At 33.7% G+C, this 22,036-nt stretch overlaps 1 protein-coding gene across 2 annotated transcripts in view; it reads right to left on the reverse strand.

Annotated features, from left to right (window-relative positions):
• LOC149535340 (cyclin-dependent kinases regulatory subunit 2-like) overlaps positions 1-12,552 on the reverse strand; it is a 34,122-nt gene extending 21,570 nt beyond the window's left edge. The window contains exons 1-2 of one of the 2 annotated variants that reach the window (XM_089803559.1): positions 12,375-12,552; positions 7,743-7,862 (exon numbers count right to left, since the gene is read on the reverse strand). The gene's annotated coding sequence lies outside the window, so the exon portion shown is untranslated. The remainder of the gene's footprint in view (positions 1-7,742; positions 7,863-12,374) is intronic. The other variant, XM_089803558.1, reaches the window with a different exon arrangement.
• Between the last annotated feature and the right edge of the window lie 9,484 nt (positions 12,553-22,036).

Here is a 22,036-nt window from a genome sequence, read left to right on the forward strand (position 1 = left end):
TAAGGATTAAAGCAAAGGTCATCTATCTCTAAAGGTCAGTATACTGGAAAGTAGAGGCATATGCATATGAAAGGATGGATATACCTATTACGATTATCCATAAGGCCTAGATTGAAAAATCTTCTAGGAAGGATGGGTATATCGAGATCAATTATCAATAGAGTCTTAAAGGGAGGAAGTATAGTGAGAGGATGATGCTTAGTGGAGAGTTGTTCTAAACAACTAGAGCCATAGGAACTATTTTTGTTCATATCTCCACTAGAGTACTGAAATCTTTGCAGGTGCAAATGTTGAAAACAAGGAATTCAATTTGATAGATAGGGGACATTACACCTTTTCATAGCTATGTATATTAGTCATGCATGTATGAATGTTTCTATTGGGTAAATGCATGTGGTTGGTAGACTCATGTATATACATATGGGTGGAGTAGACAAAAAGCCTATAAATATGAACTTTTTGAAACTTGACCCTAGTTGCATAAACCAGTCATGTGTATATGTGTGCATGTGCTAAGTACATGCATTTATCTAACAAATGACTTTGTATATGTATGAATGATGTAGGAAACTATGAAAAGGAACTTGACTCGACCTGAACTAGCAACTTAAAACAACAACTAGACCTAAGGAAAACAGGAAACTACACTAGGAAAATAAAGCAAACAAACATGGCTTGGACAACACTTAGGGAAAAAACTAAACTAATATGCAAAGCATTTATTGAAAGAATGAAACCTAACCTAAAGATAAGATAGGGCTCATAGATCATACCTCAAAGCATGGCTTGAGGTGTATCCCGATCTCAAGGATTGGTAGAACGTTTCCTTCAAGAGTTGTAAGCTAATGTGTTGTGCTCCTTGCATTCAGCTATCCGAAATGACCCAGCCCACATGTAATCAAACTTGTTATGGTGGTCTAGCCTATTTTTCAACACATTCCACCTTAAAACCAAGTCTCCTTCCTTGAAAATCCTGGCAGTAGCCTTTTTATCAAATGCTCTCTTGGTTATCAACTGCTAGTATTCCATATTTTGCAATGCTCTATTTCTTTCTTCCTCTAACTCTGGCAACTTGATATACCTTTGCCTTAGAGGATCATCTTCTTCAAACAAAATCAGCTGATCAGCAAGCTCTAGTGATGGAAACTCTATAGAGATAGGAAGCATGGCCTCTTTCCCATTTACTAGAACATAAGGAAAATTGCCCAAAATTTGCTTAGGAGTAATCCTATTAAGCCATAAGGCTGATTTTAGCTTGGAATGGCAATCATGCTTGGTCTCCTCTACAATCCTCTTGATTATCTTCAACAAATTCTTAATGGTGCTTTCAGCCAAACCATTACTTTGAGGATAATAATTTGACAAAGTATTTAGGTACAATCCATTTCTCAATGCCCATTCAGCTACTCTAGCACCCACAAATGCCAAAGTGTTATCAAAGATTATAGATTCTGAGACCCCAAACCTAGTAGCTAATTCATCATAAAAATTCAAAACAGAATTTTCATTGGCTTCTCTGAGTCCAGCAAGTGAAGTAATCTGTGGCAGTCAAGATCCATTTGTGACCAGCACTGGAAATTGGGTTTATAGGACCTGCAAAGTCAATGCTCCATCTCATGAAGGGTTGATTAACCAATATAGGCCGCAAGGGTAATGCAGCCAATCTTTCTTTTCCAGCAAACAATGCACATTGTTTACATTTTCTTACCGAAGCATGGGCGTCCTTGAACAGATTCGGGTATCCAACCCTCATAATCTTATAGGTTGTTGTCTTTGGGCAAAAAATGGCCCCCTCCATCATGAAACTCTTCGAACAATTTGTTGACTTTATCATCATCAACATATCTCAATAACATCCCATTATGATCTTTCCTGAATAGTACATTGTTAATGAGAACTTAGGGAATAGCCTATAAGAGAAAATACCTTTGCTTGGCTCTGTCAAACCCTAGAGGGCATTCACCAGTCTATAAAATATGAATCATTTCAGTCAACCAGCTAGCTGCTTGTTCATCTGTAGCATTTGCATCACTATTGAATAATGGTATCTCATCATCATGTCCTGCATCATGTGATGGTTGATCCGCCATTTGTTCACACGGCCCTTTTCCTCTTACTAATTTGGTGATTTTGATATCAACATCGTACTCCATTACCTTAGTTATCCAACCTACACACTTTCATTGAGATCTCTATTGAGAAAGAAATATTTGACACTTGGACGAGAGACCATAAGGTGAACCTTGTTATTAGAAAGTAAGTGCCTAAAATTTTTAAGGCTTTTAATGATAGCAAATGCGTGTTTCTCTACAAAACTATAACGTTGCTCATAACTTTCAAGACCCCTACTGTAAAAAGAAATGGGTTGTTCATATCCTTCATCATTTTTTTGTACTAGAACAGCTGAAATAGTGTCGATACTCCCATATGCATATAAAATGAAATCCTTAGAAAAATTAGGATTAAACAAGGTTGGGGTTGATGATAGAGCCTCTTTTAACAACTAGAAACTTTGCTTACCCTCCTTGGTCCAAGTAAAAATCACATTCTTTTTAAGCATCGTTGTGAGAGGCTTGAGTAAAGAAGCAATATCGAGCATAAACCTTCTTACAAAATTAATTCTCCCAATGAAGCTTTGAAGCCCTTTTTTGTGGCTTGGCAAAGGCAATTCCAATACCACTTCTACCCATTCTGGATCAACTATTACACCTTCCTTTGACACAATATGTACTAACAACTTTGCCTCATGTGTTGCAAATATGCATTTCCTTGGATTCAATGAGATTCCAAATTCCCTGTATCTCTCAAAAAGTAGCTTTAAATGAGCAAAACGATCATCAGCATTCTTTGAGAACACATATATCATCAAGGTATACCAAGACCATTTTGTACGGCAAACCCTTCACAATCATATCCATTGTCATCTAAAATGTGGCACCAACATCAAATAGACCAATAGGCATTCTTTGATAGGCCATTGTGCTCCATTTTTTGGTAAAGGTTGTCTTGTATTGATCTTCCCTTTTGACACATACTTGGTTCCTGAAAAACCATCTAGCAATGAGAACCTTGCTGAACCGAAAACAACTTGAAGTGTTTGCTCCATTGAGGGAAGTTGATAATGATCCTTCAGCGATGCTCTATTCAAATCTCTGAAATCAACACATAATTTAATCTCTTTGTTTTTCTTTCTTACTGGAACCAAGTTAGAAACCCAACTGGTGTTTTTGATCTCATATATGATGCCTCCTTCAATCAATTTAGTCAATTCTTTAAACATCAAAGGTTCCAGCTTGAGATTGAGAGACTGTTGTTTCTGTTTCACAAGTTTGGTATTAGGAAGTAATTCTATAGCATGTTGAGCTATGTCTGGATCAAAACCCTTAAGATCTGAATATTCCCAAGAAAAAATATTAGGAAACTCCGCATATAAATCAACAAATTCAGCTTTTTCTTTTGCTATATAGACTTTACCAACCTTCAAAAATTTACCTTCGATCACTTCAATTCTTTCATAGTGATTTTCTTTGACCTGCATAATAGCTTTGTTTTTTCTTGTTCATCATCTCTACTAAAAATGGACTCCAAAGTGACAAAACCCTTAGGAAGCTTATTTGACTTAAGCTGAATAATCTGATCATCATAAAATTGTTTCAGCTTGTCCTGATTTGAAACAGAAAACACATCTTCCAACAGAAAGTTAAGAATTTGCTCATCGCTATCAAATACTTACCAGTTAGTGTTATTATTAGGAATAGATGGTCTTACTACAACTTTAACATGTTGTTGAGTCTTCTTCGTACTGACTTTTGCAGGTATGTCAAATTGAGCACCAATTGCTGCCAATCTATCAACTTGTTGATTTTGACCTCTTGGAATAGAAACAATATTGAAAGTAGAAAATTCCTTAATAATGTCCCATATTTGATGTTTGCACATCTTCAAAATGTCATTCTTTGCTACACTCAAACCTCTTACTTGATTCACAATCAACTCATTGTACCCATATACCTTTATACATTTGATTCCTCTTTTCTTTGCCCACTCCAAACCTTGAATCAAACCTTCATATTATGCCACATTATTAGAGCATGCAAAAGAGAAACGAAAAGCGGAAAAATACTTTTCACCCTGAGGTGATACCAACATAGCACCTCCAACAGCACCATCTCTACTTTTAGACCAATCAATAAAAATCCCACGACTAATTTTGTTCCGCTTCAATCTGATTTTTTGTGTTGACTAAGTTCAAGATGACTACATCTTGCTCATGAATGACATAAGTACCCAAACAAGCATGCTTGAAATCAGAAAAATGATTTTCAATAGCTTGACTTGCTGCCCAATCATCAAATAAAATATCTAGGATATCATCTATGTGGGTCCTAGTTCCAAGAGCACTAGAATGATCTTCCTTATCAAAAGAAAGTAGAATTGCATTTATGGCACTAGGTACGTATGGTTCTCTGTGATTGTTTGCAAGTAATTCTAATTTAATAGTTACCTTAGTGCCATATCTAATCCTAAACAACATATGGGACCAGTCAGATGATAGATATCACCCAATCTTAGCAGTGAAATCTCTAGATAAGCAAGTGGCAAAGTACGATGGTAAATCTTGTTGAAAGTTTAGCTTCAGTCGAATAATATTGATCATCTGAATATAATATATATATATATATATATGATAATATGCATACGTATATATGTACAGATATGTATACATATAGTTTAGACAGATATGGTTCAAATCAAGCATATTGTTGTTACCAATTCACATCGGGTTCCGTCATTTTGACTACATTGGATTACTTTCAGGATTATCCATTATGTCGAATCAAGAATCAGCTCTTACTTGTATAGCCTTCAATAAGTATTAAGATCATTATCGAACATATCCTCAGGTATGATTAAATCATTGTATGTTTATTGTTAACTAAACATTGGTTTATGACCACGTAGGGTCATGATCCTATGTGACCTTTGGTCACGTAGAGTCATGCCCCTAAAGGGTCACAACTCTTTACCACTATATATATATAAGCAATATGAAAGACATAACATACTTGCAGTCCCAGGACTAATAAAGAGACATTGCAGATTACAAAATACAATCCTGTTAACATATGGCATTCCAGTCACTGCATATCAAAAACAACTTCGAAGGTATCTACCTGTCACATTCAAGATAAAGGCGAGTTACATCCCTGTAGGGGTATGACCCTACGTGGCCAAAGGCCACATTGTAACAAACGGATTTTCATATCAAAATAAAGGCGATCTAGAAAGAGTTGTCCTCAACAAATTATTGAAAAAATATATTGAATTCATTTTCATGGGACATTAATTGCTTTTAACTACCAATGATTAATTTAAATAACAAAGCTCAACAAAAATAACTATATCAACGATCAACTGAAAATAATGATCAACTGTAATAACTATAATAACGATTAACTGAATCAATTGGTAATAACTATAATAATGATTAATTGAAATAATTGTAATAACTATAATAACGATTAATTGAAATAACTGTAATAACGATCAACTGTAATAACTATAAGTCTTTCCATACATATAAGTAATATGTATATGTATATGTATATGTATATGTATATAGGTATATGTATATGTATGTATATATATATATATATATATATGTATGTATGTATGTATGTATGTATGTATGTATGTATGTATAAAATAGCATCGGTGGGACTTATCATATACAATCACAAGTCATATATGCAGTCCCAGAGATATGTTCCTCTTATAGATTATTGAAGAACAACTATATATTATCATTCAAGTAGAAAATTCTCCAAGCACCAAAGCACTGTTCTGAATTGAAGATCTGCGACACACAAATTTGAGAGCAAGTTACATATTCTGTTATAGTCTGAAATACAATTTATTCTATCAAAAATCCTATTGCATTAACATGGTATCAGAGCTATCCTAATAAGAAAATTTGTTATTCAGAATTTTAAATCTAAATCTCAGATTTATAAAACTTAAATTTATCCTCTAAATTCAAAAATGGTTAATCGCATAAGATTAGAGGATAGACTTGAGGGAGCATCAAACTTCTCATCATGGAAAATTAGAGTCATGATAATATTAAGAGAAAAGAAATTAGAAGAGTACATAGAATCAAACAAATACATTCCTGAAAATGATCCAGATAAAACGACATGCAAAAGGCACAACAACAAGGCTATGAAAATAATTATAGACTCTGTAAAGGATCGTATTCTCCCCTCCATATCCAGTCTTAAAACTGCATTTGAAATGTTCTCTACTATTAGGGATACTTTTGAAATGAATAATACTAGTAGACTGCTAACTTTAAAACAAGATCTTCTATATATAAAGATGAACAATGGGGAGTCAATTACATCTTACTTCCTAAGAATTTTTGAACTAAAAGATCAACTTGCAACAATTAAAAATCGAGTTGATGACAAAGAACTGAGCATGATAGCTTAAGAGGTCTTCCTCTATCTTGGGAAACCTCTATTTGAGGTCTAAGCTCTCAACCTAAACTCCCTAAATTTGAATTACTCAAAAATGAGTGCACACAAGAAGAATCAAGACTAGTTTCAAGGGGATAAAGCATAAATCAAGAGGGAGAAATCCAAGCCCTTCGTGCAAATTCAAACATAATAAGAAGGAAGTTGACAAACCATATAAGAAACAAGATTGGTCAAAAGTAAAATGTTTTAAATGTGACAAAATTAGTCATTCACACAACTTCTGCCCTGAACAGAAAAGAATTCAAGCAGCCCTAGCAAAAGTTAAAGAAGAGAAAGAGGAAAAAGAAAACTTTGCATTTTATTTAGCTCTTTCAAGTGAATTAAATTCAAGCAAAAATACATGGATTATAGACAATGGAGCATCTCGACATATAACAGATTTTAGAGACAAATTTGAAAGCTTATCTAAATACTCCTTAGAAGGAGCAACAATTGGAGACAATTCTACTCATCCAATCAAAGGTATTGAGTCCTGCTCAATCCACCTAAATCCAAGTATTACTCTTCAACTTAAAAATGATTTATACGTCCCTGGTATGAAAAGGAGTTTGATCTCTATCTCTGGTCTTGTTGATCAAGGTTTCAAAGTCACCTTTCAAGAGGGAAAAGTTCTATCTTGGCCAAAGAACTCTAACATTAAGAAAGCTATATCTATTGGGTTTAGAGACAAAAGTCTATATAAACTTTGTAATAATCAAAATTTAGCCCTCAGTCATGAAACCTCAAATTCTTCCGAAATTTGGCATAGGAGGCTAGGTCACCTTCACTATCATGCATTATCATCTATAGGAAAAATTGTAAAAGGATTACCTAGTCTGAAAGCTTATCACTTAAGCATTTGCAAAGAATGTGCCCTAGGCAAAAACACTAAGTTATCATTTCTTAAAAGTGTTCACAAATCAAAATCTATTCTTGAACTTATCCACGCTGACATTTGTGGTCCTATGTCTGTACCTTCCCAAAATGGGTGTCTCTATTATGTAATTTTTATTGATGACTATTCTAGAAGAACTTGGATCTACTTCCTAAAATAGAAGGAATCAATTGAAGTATTATCAAAATTCAAAGAATTCAAAGCTCTAGTTGAAAATCAGTCAGAACAGAAAATAAAAATACTAAGGTCAGACAATGGAGGTGAATACATTTCTAAAATTTTCAAAGATTTTTACATTACTGTTGGGATTAAGAGGGAGTTTTCTGTACCATATAATCCTCAACAAGATGGAGTTGCAGAACGTAAAAATAGATCAATTGTTGAATCGGCCAGAGCAATGATGCACGATCAAAACCTTCATACTTCTTTCTGGGCTGAAGCATCTGACACTGCAATTTACATTCAAAACAAATGTCCACACTTAATATTACAATACAACACTCCTAAAGAAGTATTTACGGGTATCAAACTAGATATAAGTCACCTAAGAATATTTGGGTGTCATGTTTATATTCACATTCCTAAAAAGAAAAGAACAAAACTTGAACCATCTAAGAAGAAGGGGATACTCATTAGATATAATGAAACAACCAAAGGCTACAGGATTTTTGTCCTGGGTCAAAGAACAATTGAGATTAGTAGAGATGTGAAATTTGAAGAAGATATTGCCTTCAATCTTTTTAAAAACAATGATGAATCACTTACAAAACTTGTCACTAAAATAGATGAAAATCACTCAACAAAAATTGTGAGAGAGAATGATACTGAACCTTCTTCTACCACTACATCAAATCTTGAGGATACTGAAAATGTTAACAATAAAAAAAGGCTACTTTGGGCTAGGAAAATGATAGAAGAGAATCATGTTGAACCTGATGAAGTAATTCGAGAAAGTAAAAGAACAAGAAACCAATCATGTTATGTAGCATTATTAACTAAACTTATCAAAACAGAACCTTCAAATGTTGAAGAAGCTTTATCAAGTAAACCTTGGAAAGAAGCAATGATTGAAGAATATAATTATATACTAAAAAATGATGTATGGAATGTTGTACTAAAACCTAAAAACAAATCACTTGCTTTTTCTAAGTGGCTATTTAAAATCAAGCATGCACCTGATGTCAACATTGAAAACTATAAAGCCAAATTTGTAGCACGAGGTTTCTCACAGAAAGAAGGTATCGATTATGAAGAAGCGTTTGCTCCAGTTACTAGATACACTTCAGTTAGGACTATCTTGACTATCACAGCATCCAAAGGATGGAAAATTCATCAAATGGATGTTAAAACAGCATTCCTAAATGGTGAAATTGAAGAAGAGGTTTATATTGAGCAACCAGAAGGGCTCCACACTCATGACAGAAAATCTCACGTGTGTAAGTTAAAGAAAGCACTATATGATCTTAAACAAGCTCCCAGAGCGTGGTATGAAAGAATAGACAACTATCTAACAAAGTTAGGGTATTCTAAAAATGATGTTGATCCTAACTTATATTTCAAGATAGATGGTGATGACATTATTATTCTTGTAATATATGTTGATGATTTGTTGATAACAAGTGAAGAACATCTTATAAAAAGTGCAAACAAGAGCTAACAGCAAAGTTTGATCTGAAAGATCTAGGTCTTCTTCACTACTTCCTAGGACTGGAAGTCTGGCAAAAGGGAGCTACATTTTTCTAAACCAAGGAAAATATATTGTTGATATTTTGACAAAATTTGGAATGATAGAATGTAACCCAACTACTACTCCTACGGAAGTCAACCTACACAAGTTGAAGGATAATATGATCAAATATGAATCTACAGATCCTACTTACTATAGGAAGGATTATTGGATCCTTAATGTATTTGGTGAATACTCATTCTGATATATGTTATGCTACTAACACATTAAGCCAGTTTATGTGTGCACCAAAGAAAATACATCTACATGTAGCTAAATACATCTTGAGATATCTAAAAGGCACTATTAGCATGGGAATCAGATATGATCAAGTAGACATCAATCTTCATGGATATTCAGATTCTGATTGGGCAGGCAGCCCTACTGAACGTAAGAGTACTTCTGGATGTTGCTTCAATCTTGGATTTGGAATGATTTCTTGGTTCAGTAAAAAACAATCCTCGGTTGCATTAAGCTCTACTAAAGCAAAATATATTACCTCTTCTTTGGGAGCCAGAGAAGTTGTATGGTTACGGAAGTTGCTAGTTGATTTGTTCAAAAGGCCTTTGAAGTCCACTGTGATTTATTGCAATAATCAGAGTTGTATCAAGCTTTCAGTTAATCCAATTTTCCACAATCGTTCTAAGCATATTGAAATTTCTTATCACTACATTAGAGATATGGTGGATCAAGATATTATCAAACTAGAGTACATCAGTACTAATGAGCAAACAGTGGATATCTTTACCAAGCCTCTTGCTATAGTGAAGTTGGAATACTTCAGAGGAAAACTTGGTATGATTAAGTTGTAATATTGGATATTGAATTTAAATTATCAATTTATGTGTGTTTATGCTTCTATGGTTGTTTAGTTACATCAGATATGTAATGAAAGGTGACGATCTTTCATGAACATATATATTCAAAAGGTAATCCTTTGTAAACTGATGATCTTGCAAATGATAGGCCTGTTATCATGACGTTTGTTCTGGCTATGTTGGAAGTCATTGATAACGAATGCATTATGATTACTCTAGATATTGTTTCAGACAATTAGAGATCATAATATATGTTATGATAGTGTTCATAGCATGGTGATATTAATTATTTGAATTGTCGCTATCTCAGAGTGTTAAAAGTTAGATAATTTGTTATATACAAACATTCTGTATTCTTGTATCCATTGAGGAATCTATTACTTCTCCCTCACTAAGAGGGATTGTTGAAATATAGCTTCTGTTGAAGTAATACTGAACAAATTAAATCTGATTCTGTGGTTATATTAGACAAACATATAAGTTACCTGTATTTCTTTTTTATTAACTAGTGTTTTAATCAAAATGGATTATTTTATCGTCATCCCCTCAACATACCCCTCTGACCCTAGTATTTTGGAATCATCGTATTGCCCCCAACAACCCATGCCCTCTACTGGAAATTTTGAGAAGTACCGTAAATAAACCAGTGAAACAATGACCCAAATGCGCATGATACTGCAATGTTGAATCCGAGGAAAATGATTGTGCTTGATATATATCAAACTTTATCCATGTTTTCTAGAACTTTGGTGTCTTTCTTAAACATACCTAGGTTACTGTTTTCAAAATTTCTGAGCCTCCGAAATTGGGAAAAATGAAGTTGCATTCTGCTTCTCATCTCAAAATTATGATAAAAATGTTAAATATCTTATGGGGCCAAGACATCACCAATGCTCATTTCTACTGATTAATAAGCCGCAACTTTAATTCGATCCATCACTACAAAACTGTAACTCTGTTTTCAAATAATAGATGACCTAGTCATCGGGCAATATGAAAAAATTAAGACGCTGACAGGACACTACTTTTAGTGTGAGTAAGGCTGGGGTCCCATGGGCACCCACTTGCTTAAAAATAAAGCGGGTGCCACTAAGCTTTTTTAGGAACATTTAAAGGGGAGCGGTCCCATGGGCATTACATATAAATCTGCTTTAAAATATTAGCTCCTAAATTGAAGGAAATATTAAAAATATAAATTGTTGTTTTTAGAATTTTTGGCAGCATGGTTTCAATTTGGAGGGAAATGAAAGGTAAGCTCTTGCCCAGTGGCAGAATTCTTCCCTAAACAGTAGGGGCTATTTCCAACCCCCCCACTTTTGCATCAGCTCAACTAAAAAGTAGGGGCTCCTAGTTAATAGGAAAAGATTCCAAATTAAGCTTTAGCCCCCCCCAAAATATTATCATGGGACCTCCAGCTCCTTAAATATAGAGCCCAAGCCCCATGGGACCCCAGGGTAGAAACATTATTATACACTTGACCATTATCCAGACAAAGCAAATGACGAGAAATCAACCCAAAATAAGCAAATTTGAACATGGCGTTCTGCATACGTGCCCTGAGCTAAAGTGGAGAGCCAAGAGATAAGCTAAGGATTTTTTGTATGAAGATATGTACAGACTCCAAAGTGGGTAACTTACGTTTAAGCTTTCCCGCTGAACCCAATAGGACTATGCATTCGAATATAGGTAGCACTGGAAAGTGGCCGGGGGACACTTTACAAGATGAGAATATGGTGCACTCGAGATTTTGCGCGTACATTAAGTCACAAGATTCACATCTTATGAAAGTGTAGCAAGCTTACGTGACAGATTTAAATTTTCAGAATGCAGCTCAAAACTTTAAAACTGACGCTCAACATCAAATCGCAGCCCAATATTAACCGGCACTAAACGCATCCCAGGCTTATCTTTGCACTAGAATGCCGCCCAAGCTTGCCCAAAATTGTTTCAACGTCAGAATTGTGGGGTGAGGTTAATAAAAGCTTAACGCTTAAGGATGCGTCGCACAACAGACCAAAATGCAATCCAAGATTGGCCAACAAAAGCTTACAAACAAAGAACAAAATGCATCCTACTCCTACCCAACAACGAAATGCAGATCAAAAATATCCAGCACTGAATCAAAGATAGCTCAACAGGGGAAAATAATTAAATCATGTGACCCAGATCATCGGTTTTCAAAATCTTTTCATCCAGGCAGTTCTTCAAATTGGTAGAAAATAGATTCAAATTTATGAACTGAACTATAAATAAGATGAATTGATGCCAGAGTATCATCCTGCTTTACCAGCATTCCAGAAAAGTGTACAAAACCCCAAATTGAAGAAAGCGAAACGAAATCAGCATATTAAAGATTTGAGTTACAGGCATTTGAGACAGAGCACCGAAGGTGAAAAGAGTAATAAGAAACTGCCAACCTGAGAATCAAACAAATCGGTCCTTCAGAAAAGGAATCTCCACCAGAAACTCAGGCTTCAGAAAAGTGAAATGTACACTGGTTTGAAGTGGCTTAACGACAAAAGCCAAAGGTTTCGAACTCACAAATGCGGCGGGCAATAATTTATAGGCGTTGCTATAATTTGTAAACGGAAGAGGGAAAGTGCAATTTGAACACGGGCAGCTAACTTCGAATGTTATATTTCGAAATTATGCTATTATTAATTTCATTATTGTAGGCAATTATTGTTTTCACTTTCTTGCAAATCTAATTAATTTTCACTAACTACCACAAATTATTTTTAACTAATTCAAATATTTCTAAAGTTTTAAATGTATTTACAAACTTTAAATATTATAGAAAATATATGATTGCCTAATTTATAAATTATATTATTTAAACATATTTTATCATATGATTATTTAAAGATAATTATATTTTTAACTTATTTTGGAAACACATTACATCTATTATTGAAAATAGTTGAAAAAATAGATATGATGTTGATATAAGATTGTTTTGAAGTGAAGAACCTCTGATGGAACAATCATTATTTTGTCAATGATGTCAAACTTGCTACCTACTAGTGAGACAATTGTTTTTTAGTCTGAAAACTATCATTTAGTTGATTGATGAAGAAGATATGAAAATAGGAGATAACAATAGCATCTAGAAAAAAGTTGACCTATTTGGTATGAAAAAGAAGCACTATGACCAAGTAAGACATTGAGAGACCCTATTGACTCGCCGAGAATTCTATGGAGACCCTACTAACTCGCCTAGAATTAATATAGTGTATTGTTTATATGCTTAAAGTCTAAAATGAAAGATTACTCGAGTTAAGACTGGAAGAAGATTAGGTATGAAACATGTCTGTTAAGCCTTGTTGAGCAATGAGCGCAAGCCGAGTAGAAATCAATGGAAGTCGAGTGAAAAATAGGACGTGTTGAGCAAAGATTAAAATAGTGCAAGTTTAGTGCTTGTTAGTATATGTTGAATAAAGTTTAGTTGGTGTCGAGCATCAGTAAACTTTAGTGTTTGTCGAGTGAACTAGTGTTGGTTGAGTGACAGAACAATATAGTTGTCGAGTGATAACAAATAGTGTTAAAGCAGAGATTTCACGAATATGAGCCAACTAATTTGTTTTCTTGAATTATGTGAAGCATGTGGAAGATAAATATGATGAGTTGGTGGCACATAATTCAAGGTAAACCATTTTGAGGAGAATTCAAGGAAGATTGTAGAAGAAGTTTGTACAGGAACCAAATGGAAAAGTGGGTAGATTCATTGTATCCTACCCAACCCTAAAATGGACGATTGTGGTTAAGCGGCAAAAGATCTTAATTCTCTATATATAGAGATAGTTGGTCATAAACAAAGGTTGTCATGTGTGAGAACTTAAGGAGAACAAGGAATCTAGGGTATTGCTTCATTCAGTGACCAAATAGAAGTGATTGCAATTGGCATGCAAAGCAAGAAGGCTTAAGAGTATGAATGTTTGAAGGGTGAACAAGCTATCAGAGTTGAAGTGTGTGAATGCTAAGCAGAATGGAAGATTGAAACAAAGATTTGTAATCTACAAGTGAGTTATAATTTGTTATCAGATCAAGCCTTATTGTTACTTTCTAATCATTGTATCAGCCTAGGGTAAATCTTTTGGATTAAAATTGACCTAATAGTCATTTGTAAATCTTTTAACTGAGTGACATTCTAATGGAATGGTCCAGAGTCTTCTAACAAGGCTCACTACTAACAAGGTCATTGAAATCCTTAACTGGGTCACATTTAATAGTGTGTATTATAACCTTTAACGGGGTTGACTTTTCACAAGGCATCACGTTAGAAGAGTGAGAATTAGTAGCATGTTGCTAGTGGTTTTTCTCAAATCGGGTTTCCACATAAAAGCTTTGTGTCAAGTATGTTATTAAATCTATTATGTTTCATGTTTACATTTTTGCAAAGTTGTTTTGACCTAGGACAGTAACCTACAAATTTTATGTATTATATGACCTAATGGATGCATGCATGATAAGGTTTTATGGATATGGGTCTACTAAGCATCAAAAAGTTTTATTTATATATTTGGACCTTGGATAACTGATTCGCTCCCCTCTCAGTTATTCTAAAGAATTCTAACAATTGGTAGTAGAGCCATAGTACTTGAGAGGACTAGTTTGAAGGTACTGGAAGCAAAAGATCAAGATGTCCAAAAGAGAGGTACCCAAGCTCAACAAAGGGAACTTTTCTGGATGGCAAAGTCTGATGAAGCTACACCTAAGAGGTCTTGGTGACCATGCACAATCTACCATCACCACTAAGCATGTTGACCCTATTGGAGCTCTAAATGCCGAGGATCTAAAAAAGAAGAAAGAACACAACCAGGCAATGTTAGAGATTGCATCTGCCCTAAGCTACATCAAGTTTGATGACATCAAGGAATGTGATACTACTAAGAAGATGTGGGATGCTATAGAAAAGATCTATCAAGGAGACAGAAATGTGTTGAGAGCCAAATCTAAAATTCTTAGAGGTAACTTTGATGATATGAGAATGCAAGAAGCTGAGAATATAGTTCAATATTGTGCCAGAGTAAAAGAAGTAGTCAAAGCTATTAGAGAAGCAACTAGTAAGATTGAAGATGAGACTATTATCAACAAAGTATTGAGAACCTTGTTGCCCATCTATGCTATTCGAGTCTCTGCCATACAGGAACTGAGGTGCACACCTGGTAATAACCTGACCCTTGGAGGATTGATGGGTAGACTCATTGCCTTTGAACTCTCTAATTTTGATAATTTCAAATCTGAGATTGTTAAATTTTCCTTCAAAGCCAAATTTTCATTAAAAGAACTTAAAGGGAATAAGAAAAAATTCAAATTTGTTTCTAATGATAGTGACACAGATGAGGAAGATGTAGAACAACTTGAAGCACTGCTAGCAAGGAGATTTCACAGAGGCAAAGGAAAATTCAAAGGTAAGTTACCTATCATGTGTTTTAATTGCAATGAGGTTGGTCATATTGTTGTTGGATGTCTAGAGAATAAGAACAATAGAAGTGGAGACAAATACAAAAGTAAAAGAGATGAGGACAACAAAGATTACAAAGATAAAGGCAAGAAGTCTCGCTATGTTGATAAAGAGGAAACCAAAGATGGATCTAACGAGCATGATGATAAAGTGGTGTATGTTGCAATGAAGGATGATTCTGATGAGGATGAGGCAACTACACTAATATCTAATGTAAACAAGAGTGATAGATGGATCATTAATACTGGGTGTTCATATCACATGACTAGAGATAAGAGTAAGTTCATTACCCTTGATTTTTATTATAGAAATAGTGCAAGGTTTGGTAATAATACACCATGTCTAATCAAAGGAAAAGGATCTATCAAACTCATTGAAAAGATCATGTGTGACAATGCTTATTCTGTAGAAGGACTTAACTATAACATGTTGAGTGTGTCACAACTGAATAGTTCAGGTTGCAAAGTTGAGTTTGAGAACAAGATAGCAAAGATCTATGACACTGATAGGAAACTATTTGTAAAAGGTGATCAAACTAGAAGTAATCTATTTTATCTTGATATGAATGATGTTAATTGTTCTAGAATTTGATGATGTGTAGTTATGACACAAGAGGTTATGTCATGTTAACTTTGATAACTTAGTCAATATCAGTAACATGAAAAGAGTCAAAGGTTTTCCTAAACTGGAGAAACCTGACAATATGATATGCAAGCAATGTTAGTTAGGAGAGATGACAAAATCTAGTTTTTTAGAGTAAGACACGCACCTCTAAAGAAATTTTGGAGATTGTTCATACTAATTTGTGTGGGCCAATTGATGTGCAAAGCTACAAAGGTGACAAATACATTATCCTATTTGTTGATGATTATTCTAGGATGATGACAGTTATGTTTCAGAGACAAAAATTTGATACTTTCCAAATGCTTAAGTAGTGTTTAGCTACAATTGAAAATAAGATAAGGAAAAGCTTGAAATGTTTGAGATCTAACAAAGGTGGAGAATTTACATCAAATGAGTTTTAGATGTTCTGTAATGACAGAGGAATCAAAAGACTGACTTTTGCACCTAGGGCCCCTCCACAAAATAAAATTGCTGAAAGGAGGAACAAATCTGTAATGGACTATGCTAATACACTCGTGATGGAGAAGAATGTTGCTTTGAAATACTAGAGAGGGGTTGTAAGTACAATTGTCTATAACTTGAACCATTTGCAAGTCAAGAAAGGTAGTCATTTAACACCTTTTGAATTATGGTATGGATACTCACCCAATGTAAAATATTTTTACTTATTTGGAAGCAAGTGTTACATTCTTAAGGATTTCATGAATGAAAAATTAGATGCTAAAAGTGAAGAAGGTATATTCCTTGGAAATTCCACAAGAAGTAAAGTAAATAAGTGTTCAAATATTAACACTAACAAAGTTGTGGAAGTGCAAATGTAAAGTTTGATGAATATATTGAGGTACATGAAGTTGAACCTATGAAGGAACCTGAAGAGTACAAATCATTTTTATTTATGAAGGTATTCCTGTTGATGAAGATGTTGTAAACCAATTTGTAAATCAACAACAAGTTTCAGTGACTATCAAGTCACATACAATTAATATCGAGTTGCATCTAGGAACCGAGTTATAGTTAAGAGTCGAGTTGCAAATAGAAGCTGAGGCTCATTCTGATTGTGAGATACATGAAAAAGATGTTGAATTACCAAATAGTGAAGCACATAGTGATTCTGAAGTTGATAGACCCAATGAGGAAAGAAGAGCAGAACCAAGATTGTCAAAGTATGTCAAAAGACATCACCCTATTGAACAAATTGTTGGAGACAAAGATGTTAGACCAATGATGTAAGAAACAGGCTGAGAAGTGATGCATGTTTGTTGAGCATACATGAGCCTAAGACAATGAAAGATGATTAAGAAAATGAGGATTGGAGTAAAGCCATGGGAGAAGAGATTGAGCAGAGTAAAACATGGACTCTAGTTCCCAAACCAAAGGACAAGAATGTGACTAGAACCAAGTGGGTGTACAAAAACAAGTTAGATGAAAATGGTGAAGTCGCAAGGAATAAGAAAAGAATAGTTTGCAATGGGTATGCACAAGAAAAATGAATTAGCTATGGAGAAACATTTGCCTCTATTGCAAGATTGGAAGGAATAAGAACTCTGCTTTATTACTTTGCATACAAAGGTTTTAAAGTTTATCAAATGGATGTGAAGTCAACATTTATGAATAGTATATTAGAAAAAGAGGTTTATATAGAACAACCAAAAGAATTTGTTGATGCTAACAACAAGAACATGGTATGTAGACTACACAAAGCTTTATACGGTTTAAAGCAAGCCCCAAGAGAATGGTATGAAAGGCTTCACAATTATCATGTGAAGATTGGTTTTAAGAAGATTGATGATAACAACAATCTGTACTTGAAGACAAAAGGAGGTAAAGGTATTTTACTAGCTAAATTTTTTGTGGATAATATCATATTTGGAGGTCAATATGCATTATGTAAGGCATTTGCAAATGAAATGAAGAAAGAATTTGAGATGTTTATGTCTGGATAGATCAAGTTCTTTGTTGGTTTGCAAGTATATCAAATGAAATATGGTATATACATCACTCAATCTAAGTATGTGAAGGAAATATTGGAAACTTTTGGATTGGAATATTCCAAACTAGTAAGCAAACCTATGGTGATAGGACACAAACCTTTAAAGATTGATGATTCAACTTATGTGAATCAAACATTGTATAGGTCTATGATTGGCAAATTGCAATACGTAGTGCATAGCAGACCTGACATTGCATTATCTATTGAGATTGTTGCAAGATTCTCTACAAATCTTAAGGAGAATCATCTGATGGTTGTTAAGAGAATTATGAGGTGTCTAAAAGGAACATAAGACTATGGTCTATAGTACAAGAAAAATGAAAAATTTGAGTTGAAAGCCTACATAGATGTTGATTGGGCTAGAAACATTGATGACAAAAAGAGCACAAGTGGTGGAGCATTTTTCTTAGGAAAGAGATTGGTCACCTGAACCAACAAGAAACAAAATTGCATATCTCAATCTACTATTGAAGCTAAATATGTGGCTGCTATAGTAAATTGTATATATGTAGTATGGATCAAATAACTACTCAAAGGTATGAAAAAGGAAATCACTAAACCTGTTGTACTTTAGTGTGATAATACAAGTGTTATAAATATATCAAAGAACCTCGTGATGTACACAAAGACCAAGCACATTGCAATCAAGTATCACTACTTAAGAGAATTAGTTTAAAACAAAGAAGTGAGGATGGAATATGTGAATACAAAAGAAAAAGTAGCTAATATCTTCACAAAAGCTTTACCTAAGGATGCTCATGAGTTAGATCTAAGAGGTAAAATAGAGGTGATACCCCTATCCAAAGCTACTTAAGAAGCCTGAGTAGTGCCTTGCATCAACTAATTTGAATGTTGTATCTTATAACTTGATGCAGTGGATATTACTTTAGGAGTTGCCTAAAGTAATGAAGGAGTTGAATTAGAAGATTTATAGTCACATGTAAGGTGATAGAGAGAGAATATAAAATTGATTATATCTACATACAGAGATGACAACTCTTTGGCATTGTTGTCAAAGAGGGAGAAATGATTAGTAGAGGGAGATAGAGTACCTGAAAATAAGACTAAGGGAGAAATACATATACATGCATATACCTAGTAAGTAGGAGAAAGTATTGAGGGAGACATAACAATAGAGCAAAGAGAAATAGATACCTAAATATCATAAAGAGATACTCTAAAGAGGGAGATATAAGAAAGAGGGAGCAGTAAAGGAAACTTGACAAAGCTCACATTACCCTACATAGAGGAAGGACATATACTACACTAATAGAGGGAGAAATTTCAAAGATTTTTTTTTGGTATTGTTGTTGGTACTGGTTTGCCATCAATGCCAAAGAGGGATATTGTTGATATAAGATTGTTTTGAAGTGAAAAACTTGTAATAGAATAATCATTATTTTGTCAATGATTTCAAACCTACTACCTATTGGTGAGACGATTATTTTTTGGTCTGAAAGCTATCATTTAGTCGATTGATGAAGAGGTTTTAAAAATATGAGATAACAATAGCACTTAGAAAAAGGTTGAGTTATTTGGCATGAAAAAGAAGCACAAAGACCAAGTAAGACATTAATACTAAGGTGTATTGTTTATCTACTTAAAGTATGAAATGAAAGATTACTCAAATTAAGACTGGAAGAAGATCAAGTATGAAACATGTCTGTTAAGCCTTACCAAGCAGTCAATGCAAGCCGAGCATAAATTAGTGGAAGTCGAATGAAAACAAGGAGGTGTTAAGAAAATATGAAGAACACTGCAAGCTGAGTGATTGTTAATATATGTTGAATAAAGTTTAGTTGGTGCCAAGCATCAGTAAACTTTAGTGTTTGCCGAGTGAACTAGTGTTGGCCGAGTGATAGAACAGTGTAGTTGTCGAGTGACAACAAACAATGTTAAACCAAAGTTTTGATGAATTTGAGCTGACTAATTTGTTTTCTTCAATTATGTGAAGCATGTGGAAGATAACTATGATGAGTTGGTGGCATAGAATTCAAGGTAAACCATTTTGTGGAAAATTTAAGGAAGATTGTGAAGAATAAGTTTCCAAAGGAACCAAATGGAAAAGTGGGTAGATTCATTATATCCTACCTAACCCTAAAATGGACAATTGTGGTTAAGTGAAAAAATATCTTAATTCTCTTTTTATAGAGCTAGTTGGTTAGAAGAAAAGGCTTTCATGTGTGAGAACCTAAGGAAGACAAGGAGTCTAGGGTATTGCTTCATTCAGTGGCCAAATAGAAGTGACTGCAATTGACATGCAAAGCAAGAAAGCTTAAGAGTATGAATTACTAAAGCATGAACAAGCTACAGAGTTGAAGTGTGTGAATGCCAAGCAGAATGGAGGACAGGAACAAAGATCTATAATCTACAAGTGAGTTGTAATTTGTTATCAGATCAAGCCTTACTGTTACTTTCTAATCATTATATTAGTCCAAGGTAAATCCTTTAGATTTAGGTTGAGCTAATAGTCATTTGTAAATATTTTAACTGGGTGACATTCTAATGGAATGGTTTAAAGCCCTCTAACAAGGCTCACTCCTAACAAGGTGATTAAAATCCTTTAACCAGGTCGCATTTAACAATGTGTATTGTAACCTTTAATAGGGTTGGCCTTTCACAGGGCATCACTTTAGAAGAGTGAGAATTAGTAGCATGTTACTGGTGGTTTTTCCTAAATTGGGTTTCCACATAAAATCCTTTTGTCAAATGTGTTATTGAATATGTTATGTTTCATATTTACATTTCTGCAAAGTTGTTCTGACCTAGTATAGTAACCTACAAAGTTATGTATTTTATGATCTAATGGATGCATGCATGATTTATGGACATGACTCTACTAAGCATTGAAAAGTTTTATTTGTACATCTGGACCTTCGATAACTTATTCAACCCCCTCTCAGTTATTCTAAAGAATTCCAACATACGAAGTCACAAAAATTATTAAAAAATATGCATTTTAAATTTTTTGATTAAGAGACAAGCTATGTTTTTAATTTTTAAATTTTAATTAATATAATTTTTTTTTACTAATACTTAGAGTTTTTTTTTTATTGGTAAGAGGCCAAAGCCAAGGCTAATTAATATTATTTGTTGTGGTAAATTATTTCAATTTTTAGTTAATCTTGAGTAGATTTGAACCTAAGACCTTCCAATTAAGAGGCTCACAATTCACCGTTGTGTTGTAGGCTCTTGCCTAATACTAGAGTATATTATCATTTAACAACATTTTTTAAAATTTACAAAACATAAAATTCAACTTCTTATAAACACATATATAAACATAAAGTTCAATTTTTTTTTAAAAATTATTAATTACGATTTCTCTTACTTCTTGCAATAATTTTCTAACTATCCATTCAGCTAAATTAATTTTATTAAAAATATATAACAAAATAACAACTTATATTCCATAAAGTCAAAACAAATACAATTAACTATAGTGGAAAATACCACACCACTATGTGGCACTTGTTATAAGGATATATAGACATTACGGAAAAAAAATCTCAAAAAGTAAATTATATGTATATTGCAAAATATAAGACAAAATTGCTACAATAGTGCTAATAAGTGGGTATAAGCATACAAATGAGAAAATAGTTTAAAATGTAAGTTGAAGTTGAAAGATTGTATAATCATTTATATAGCCTTTATGTTCTTGGTGGTACTCATGCTTTTTTTTAAATGGTGGAAATTATAAAGAAAAATTACAAAAGTATCCTCATAGGCGATAATGTGATAGATATCAATAGGGTGTTAGTGGATATAAATGAATACTTAATAATTTTCAAATCAAAGCATTATGAAAGGCTTGTGTGGAGAAATAGGTCAGTTCCCAAATACCCAATACTGGACATAAAAGACTAGGATAAGTTTGAAGCTAAGAAACTTGTCATAAACTATAACTTCAATTTCCTATTCTATATTACACTAAAAGGCTAAACAATTCCCATTAGTTTGATAAGTATTTAGTAGAAGAAGGGATTGATGTCAATATT

Source organism: Cupressus sempervirens, chromosome 10 (genome assembly GCF_028749045.1).
Source record: "Cupressus sempervirens isolate cs-2001-9-10 chromosome 10, ASM2874904v1, whole genome shotgun sequence".
In the NCBI taxonomy this organism is placed as follows: domain Eukaryota; kingdom Viridiplantae; phylum Streptophyta; class Pinopsida; order Cupressales; family Cupressaceae; genus Cupressus; species Cupressus sempervirens.